This window comes from Rissa tridactyla, chromosome 1, assembly GCF_028500815.1.
Source record: "Rissa tridactyla isolate bRisTri1 chromosome 1, bRisTri1.patW.cur.20221130, whole genome shotgun sequence".
NCBI classification, from domain to species: Eukaryota; Metazoa; Chordata; class Aves; order Charadriiformes; family Laridae; genus Rissa; species Rissa tridactyla.
In genome coordinates this window covers 137,759,537-137,768,136 of record NC_071466.1, presented here as the reverse complement: position 1 = coordinate 137,768,136, position 8,600 = coordinate 137,759,537, and positions in this window count along the sequence as shown.

Sequence of the window (8,600 nt, the reverse complement as noted above, 5' to 3'; positions counted from 1 at the left end):
GGGTTAAACATGGTTCCCAAAAGAAGCAAGGGCAGCCCCCACAGAAACGCCGGCCAGCTTTGTCTCAGGAGCTCTGTTCAAGGCCAGGCAGCTGCTTATCAGCACTGGCCTAGAGTCCAGGCAGCCATGGGGTGGGGAGTGAATGCTGCCAGGGCTCTGATGGTTACTTATAACCCTGCAGTCACAGCTGCAGGAAGAGTACTGTGTAACGGAGGGAGGGCATGGTTAGATCCCTTAGTCTAGGGAACGCATTAAGGTACTCTCGCTTATACCACTTATGAACAGCTACACAAGCAGAAACCAGTTTTGTTTGAGAGAAGTTGAGCTGAAGGATCTGCAGGGGTCAACAGTCAGCAAGTTACCGTTGTTAAGTTGGACAGTTGGGTTCTGAACTGAGAGCAACCGAACTGAGAGCGAAGTAAGCATGTAATGGTTTAAGGTAAGAAAGGTTATACAGTCCCTATTAATGGAGTAATAAGAGCAGCCAACCTTGTAGAGTATGTACAATAGGTTCTGGAGATGTTTTAACATCAAGTGTTCTTCAAAAGCAATAGCACAATAGGGAGCGTTTTCCAATATATCTAACGGTTTGGTCTTTGACAACACTATGCCTCTAGTGATATAATAACTGAAGTGCAATGCTCCGAAGTTACTGTATTCCCACAGAAAAAGATTTACGAGTCTAGTGTGAAGGAACTAGCTGCTGGATTTTGTTTAAAAATGCACATGCATAAAACATGCTTAAAGAGAGAATCTCCTTTCCTTAGGAGAAAGCTCAAACATATATCCTATCTCTTATATTTGCCAATTCTGAAGGAGTGGTTAGAAGATCTGCTAAGGTTTGGTTTTTCATGAAATCTTTCATGATGATTAGAAACTGTGTTAAGCTTATGTCCCATTATTTTATTCTGCAAGTTGTGATTGTGTGCTCCCCCCGGGCCCCAACCTGACCTTTTTCTCCTGTAACCCTGCCTAAGCGATAACCACCCGTGGTGGTCATAATGGGTGCATCTAGTCATGATGGCAGCACCCAGGGCTCACAGGTGGTTTTGGGGAGACAGATAACAACACAATAGCCAAGGGCTAACTTAAGCAATACTGGTACTGTGGTCAAGATGCAAATATGACTATAAATCAATCATTGTACCCTCACAAACAGTGAGCAGCCCAAGAGGCTTTGGAGCTCTCCTGAATGGCAGTGGGCTGTACGTCAGGATGTCCCCTTGAGTAGGGATGCCACTCAAGGTTACTCCTTGAGGTTAAGAAATTCCTTGCCGCAACAGATCCTTGGTAAGTGGTTTATAACATGCTAAACTCAGTTTATAGCTAAGTGATATAAAGGATCGATTGCACATACATAATCCTTTAGACATAAACCACTGACCAAGTCTGGGACCAGGACTGGATCCAGCTGCACCTAGACTCCTCTCTGAGAAGGGGTTTAGAAAGCAAGGGGGTCCTTTCTCAACCTCTACTCAATGGGAGGGTCTCCCTGACAGTTTTGTCTGACCCTGTCCTCTATGCAGTAAATAACCAAGTGTGCCTTGCTATCGAATCTTGCTAAAACACTGTTGCATTTACTAAGAAAATTTGTTCAATCGCTGTTTTATATCAAGAAATATTTTGCTGCTTCTTTCTTATGAGTGAAGTGAATCACTCCACCCGAGACAGATTGGCATATTCAACAGGATGGCAAGTAGTATCACTGGTTATTTACAGAAGCATGGAGTGAATCGAATCCCAAATTTTCAGGGGAATGGGCTCATGACAATTGCCACAATTGGAAAGTCGTTGAAGAGCACTTAAAAGCAATTAGGGGCCACGCAAAGGATGGAAAAGGGAAAGGAGTTATCTGCAAGATGTTTAGAAGCCACTTACCAAGAAAGGGAGAATAGAAATAGGAAGGAGCAAGTCCTAGGGAAGGAAACAGAGAGTAGGAAGGCAACTGAGTTACTGTCGTCTTTAAAAATTTATCATCTGCAAAACAATTCCAGGAAGAAAAGGGAAAAAGACAAAAGTTGGGAGATGAGGTCGAAATAATGCTTATACAGGCTCCCCACCCCCCTGACATTGAATGGATCAGGAAACTAATGGTATGCCCTGAAGAGTGGGATGGAGACATTTGGGGTGATCCCAATGATAGCAAGCCAGAAGACAATGATCCTTGTCAATTGGCAGTTTGCAAGAGAGGTATGGCAGAAACCCAGGTGAAACTGAAACTGAATACTTGTGGAGAGTATGCTGAACAATGTTGAGTGAGGACGAGGCAAATGGCTATTGGGGGTCTGGGAGTTTTCTTAAATTTAGGACTAGACCCAACAGATACACCCCATTCTATCACCAGCCGAGTAGCTTATTGGGATGGAGAAATCGACACCATGGAGCGGGGTGAACCCTCCATAATTCCCATTAAATCTCTAAGTGAGCTATCTACAGCCATCACAAAAGCTGCTTGCATACAAGCCACGCATGAATGAGGATGCCATGATGTTTCACTATCTGTTACAGTAGATTTTGCAATGTTAAAACCACTGATTAGTGGAGCCCCAGCAATTCTGAAACCCCATCTTGTTGCGAAACGGGATGAGATTAAAAGAGATACTGAATATTATAATAAACAGGGCAATAATGCTCCCAAGCAACTCCCTGCATGGGCAGAATTCATGCACGGCGTTGTTAACTACAGCCGTGAAATGGGCTGGGATGATGCACCAGCTGAAAAACAAAACCAGAAATACCGGGGAGGAGATCACAAAGCAAGACCCATGAAACAGGGAACAGAAATTAAAACAAAGGGAAAAAAATTTAAAACTTGCAAACAGAGTCTCGAGAATGGAGGAATGAATTATGGAGGAAAGCATTAGCCCCAGGCATTCCCAGAGCCGCGATTCAAGGTCAGCCTACTGGCATTATCTTGAGTCTGACTAAAGCATTCCAGAAACAAGATAACGGTTAAAGCAAGAACTGTATTTTAAATGCTTTGAAGGGAGAATAATTCCTTTCTCGCAGCTAGGGAGGAATTGCAGGACATGAAGTAAAAAAAATGAATGATGTCCGGAAGGCAATTGGGCCTGCCTGTCCGGAAAGTGGAGGCTTATCAGTGGATAATGATGATGGCCAATACATATTATTAATTCCAGTTGGTCCTCGAGGACAATCGGTGAAGTTTTTAATAGATACGGAGCACAAATTTCAATACTAACACAAAAAGATGCTGAGAAGCTGGACTTTGCACTGATTACACTTCTGTCATTAGCAGATCAGCCAAGTTCCCACCCATCTTATCATTCCCTTACCCAGCCCATATTTGTTTAAACAGAAACTATGGGAGAATAAGTCGAAGGCGTTGCTAAAGGCAAGGTATACAACATTCATTGCTTTCCCCTTGTCCATAGGGACGGTTACCTTGTCAGAGAAAGCAATGAGGTTGGTGAGCATGCTTTGCCCTTAGTAAAACTATGTGGACGGCTCTCAGTTACTTTCTTGCCCTTCTCATGCCTGGAAATGGCTTCTATGAGGATTTGCTCTACAACCTTCCTAGGGACCACGGTGAGGCTGATTGATCTGGATTATCTGCCTTGCTACCTTCTTGCAGATGGGTGTGGTATTTGCCTTTTGCCAGTGATCAGGAATCTCCCCCAGCTGCCATGACCTTTTGAAGACAACAGAGAGCAGTCTTGCAATGACATCAGGCAGCTCTTTCACCACCCTTGGACCCATCTGCTCTGGTCCATGGTGTCCTGTATGTCCAAGTGGGCTACGTGACCCCTAACGTCATCTTCCTCTGTTGCGGGTACTGCTTCATGCCCATGGACTCCGATAAGAGGCTCAGAGACTTGAGAGACCTTAGGGCTAACCCTACCAGTGCAAATTGAGGCAAAAAAAAAGGCATTGTGAATCTCAGCCTTTTCCATACCACTTTTCACTAGGTCTCCTTCCCCATTGACCAGTATGTACACACTCTTCTTGGCCTTCCTTTTGCTATCAATGTCTTTACAGAAACCCTTCTTGCTGCCCTTCACCTCCCTTGCTAATTCCAGCTCCAGCTAAGCTTTGGCATTCATCACCACATTTCTAAATGCTTGTATTACTCCCAACCTGTCCCTGCTTCCACCTTCTGTTTCCTTCCTTTTTGTGTTTTGGCTCAGTCTGGACCTCCACATTCACCCACCCTGGCTTTCTGCCATGCCTGCTCAACTTTCTGCACGCTGTAATGGGCCGCTCTTGGGCTCTGAGGTTGTTGTCCTTGATGATCAACCAGTTCCACTGGGCTCCTTCCCCTTCCAGGGCACTTTCACACGGGATTCTGCCAAGCAGGTCCCTGAACAGGCCAAAATCCTCGGAACTGGGACCCTTGGGAAGTCCAGGGTTGTAATTCTGCTGTTTGTATTGCTCATTCCTCTCAGGATCTTGAACTCCACAGTGCAGAAAAGGCTGCTCTTGACCTTCACATCTTCAATCAGTTCTTCCATGTTGGTGTACAGTAGGTGTATAACCTCCTCTTTGCTTTCCTACTCTGTCTTTTCCAAAACGCTTCTATCCACTGGTTGCAATGCTCCAGTCAGGAGAGCCATCCCACCATGACTCTGTAATCTCAATGACATCAACTCTGCAACTACTCGTGGACTTCTGACTCCTCCTGTTTGTTCCCCATGCTGCGTGCACTTGTGTACAGGCATTAGAGCTCAGCCCCAAACTGTGCTGCTTCTACAGAGGAAGTGACAGAGCCTCCTCTGCTGTGCTGTTCCCCAAACACACTCACTGTGACCCTTGTGCTCCCACTTCTCTTTGGGGTGCGGTAACCTTGAGGTCTAGTTGCTGCCATACACTGGTGCTTCTGAAGAAGATGGAAAACGCCACGTAACAGAATACATTTAGCTAGCTGAGCAGCAGGAAAACAATACATTTCTCTGCCACCTCTGCAAATGACTGCATGAAGCTCACAAGTGACACGTTTATTTGTAGAGAGTTATTAAGTGCTTATATTTATTTATTGATATCCTTATAGATATGTAACTGCAGGAAAATCAACAATTGCTTACAAAGTGACAACCACCTTTACCACTTTAAGCATATTTGGAAGAGAGATTCCATGTCAGCCATGACGAGCAGGATTAGGGTCTGCCTTACATTTTCTTTCCAGCTACTGTCCTAGGTGGCTTGTAATCTGTCTTTGTAGCTCTTGTTCCCTTTGCCACGGTTATGGGAAGACAGCTGGGGGGCTACAGAACAGAGGGGGAAAGAGGGTTTGGGCTTCAGGAAAGACCCTTTTGCTAATGAGGAAAACAAAGAGCAGAGGCTTGTTACAGGAGCTCGTGTTCTGTGAAGTCAAACTGGACAGGATTGTCTGTCGCAGGACAGTCACAGGAGCTGTGTCCTGGGAACACGGATCTGCATTGGCAATACAGGCCATTCTGCTGTTTCTTCTGGTGCTTTCACATGCACGTAGTTCCATTCATGCTGCATTCATATCAATCTGTGTATTTCTGTTTTAAAACCCTATGCTGGTACAGCTTTAATAGAAAGTCACAACCAGCCTTATGCACAGAGCTTATTTTTCCTCTGTAGAGAAGTAACTTCTCAGAAAAAATAAAAACCTGCTAGGAATACATTCATGTTATGAGGTTAAACGTCAGAGTGCCATTCTGGTTTTAAGGAAAGTCATTTCCCCAGCACAGATTTAAAACCCATAGGAACAAAAGCCTCTACAGTAATCTCTGGAAGCTAAAACCAGTGGAATTTTTTCTGGTAGAGGAAAACACCTAATGTTGCCCCAGAGGCAACAGCCTGAGAGAGGTGAGGCTGCTGCGGCTCCCTGTCCCCAGGTCCAACTAGTAGCAAGGCTGAAAACGTATTCCCAGCAGGCACAGGCACACAGGCAACACGCACACACCACATACAAACACAGACACATGGCGAGTCGCACAAATCACAGACACTCAGAGCACTCACATGAACACAGACGGCACCAACAGCCTCTAGTCAGGAATATATATATCATATAGTCCACTAGTGGGAATATGTATATATCATAGAATCATAGGATAGTTTGACCTTTAAAGGTCATCTAGTCGACCTTCCCTGCCATGAGCAGGGACATCTTCAACTAGATCAGGTTGTTCAGAGCCCTGTCTAACCTGACCCTGAATGTCTCCAGGGATGGCACATCTACCACCTCCCTGGACAACCTATGCCAGTGTTTTACCACCCTCAGTACAAAAAATTTCTTCCTTACATCTAGTTGAAATCTACCCTTTTTTAGTTTAAAACCATTACCCCTCGTCCTATAGCTACAGGCCCTGCTAAACAGTTTATCCCCATCTTTCTTATAAGCCCCCTTTAAGTATTGAAAGGCCATAGTAAGGCCTCCCCGGCGCCTTCTCTTCTCCAGGCTGAACAACCCCAACTCTCTCAGCCTGTCTTCAAAGGAGGGTGTTCCACCCCTCTGATCATTTTTGTGGCCCTCCTCTGGACCCACTCCACCAGGTCCATGTCTTTCCTGTGTTGAGGGCTCCAGAGCTGGATGCCGTACTCCACGTGGAGTCTCTCTCGAGTGTAGTAGAGGGGCAGAATCACCTCCCTTGACCTGCTGGGCGCCCTTCTTTTGATGCAGCCCAGGATACAGTTGGCTTTCTGGGCTGTGAGCACATATAGCCGGGTGATGTCCAGCTTTTCATCCACTAGTACCCCCAAGTCCTTCTCGGCAGGGCTGCTCTCAATTTCTTTATCCCCCAGCCTGTATTGACACTGGTTGCCCCAACCCAGGTGCAGGACCCTGCACTTGGCCTTGTTGAACCTCATGAGGTTCACACAGGCCCACTTCTCAAGCTTGTCTGGATGGCATCCTGTCCCTCAGGAGCGTCAAATGCACCGCTCAGCTTGGTGTCAGCCACAAACTTGCTGTACACATATAAATATGTACAAGGTGGATCCCTCCAGCAACTGGACTCAGACATTCAGTCTGCCCAGTCACTGCCCCTGGATTCCAGTCTCCCCAGTTGCTGGCACCTGAACATACAAGCCCCCAAGGCACAGCCTTGCTTCAGTACAGACCACCACACAGACACGCAAGCGCATGCCCATACAGAGCTGGCCAGGATTTTCCAGGTCCCCTAGCTGACCCCACTGTGCTCTCACCCCTGGAGACAAACAGGTCCCCTCCCACCCAGAGCTGGTCCCTAAAGATACACTCACCCTCAACTCCCAGGCCACTTGGACACTTGAACTGTCCACCAACTGGTCTGTCAGGCACTTGCCCCAGTCACTGGCTACCCCTTTATTTTTCCCACACTTGTTCCTCCCCTAAATTTCTCTTAATAATTTCATAATCTTGTGTGTGATTCCAAACTGCTTTTCCCCTGCATCCCACCCCTTTTCCATCCTGATCCCTTTCCTCACCCCTAGGCAGGTCCCTGTGGTCAAGTCCCCATCCAAGTGTGCCTGGGAGGGGCGTCCCTGCCCAGCCAGCCCCACACCTCGACCCACTCCAGCAAGGGACCCGTGCAGGGTCACGGTTACGATTTAGAGTGAAACCAGTGTCAGCTTCAGCCCAGTCCCCGTGCTAGGCACAAACCTGGTCTGAATTGATTGAATTTATTGCGGGGCTGAGAGGCGAAGGCAGGTTTTTCGGGTAAGAGGAGAGCTCCCACCTCCCACCAGGTGAGCTTTTATCACATAACGTAACACTCTCCACTGAACAAAAACCTCAAAATTATTTTGAAATCCTCAGGCAAATGTATACCCAGCCATTAGCTGATTAAGCAGACAGTACAGAACTGGGGGAGGGTTGTGCAAGAAATGGGGGAGGGACAAGAGAGCAAAGGTCCCAGCACGTTCTACAAAATGCTATCTGAAACTGTCTGGGGAACCCAGAGCCAATGTAACGGTTGCATAGGGAAGAATAACTATAAGGTGAGCCAAAGCCGAGACCTGAAAGAGGGTTCTCAAGGAATAGAATGGTGCTAAGGATGAGAGAAACTGAACTAGCCACATGCTGGAGAAGAGGGGAAATCAGCTTGGCAGCACCATTCCCAGGGTGTTTCCACATACTTTAGCCATGCCCACAGGGACAGAACTGCCGATGTGGTCAGAGCTACCAGGCAAGCCGGGCTGCACAGGCTATTTAGAGTAGGAATAGCCTCTTCTTCACACACAGCAGAGCAGTTCCACAGGAAGGAGCACAACAACATAATGCGCAATCAGACTGCGGATACATCAGGCGAGGCAAAATTTTTTTCAAAATCCACCTGCCTCCAGTTAAGCTGCAGAAGTTGCATTTCAGCGTGCACTCATTTCACTCAGTTCCCCACTTTCATTGACATTCATTCCATTTCTTCAACTTCATTCACACTGTCAAACCCCGTACTCACAAGCACCGAGGTGCGTGTGCCCAGCGGGTCTGGCCAGGACCCATGTTTGTGTGCAACACAAGGGAAGATGGGCACCAACTATAGCACCCTTAGGCCACCTCTTAAGTTATTCTTCACTGGCAGTGGCAAACTGCCTTGGACGGGTCTTTTGTGCCCAATAGTGGGTATGGAAGCTAGTGGGACCCAGCAGTTACTACGGTGGCACCCTTGTGCTTCACAGTCTGGCTGCTT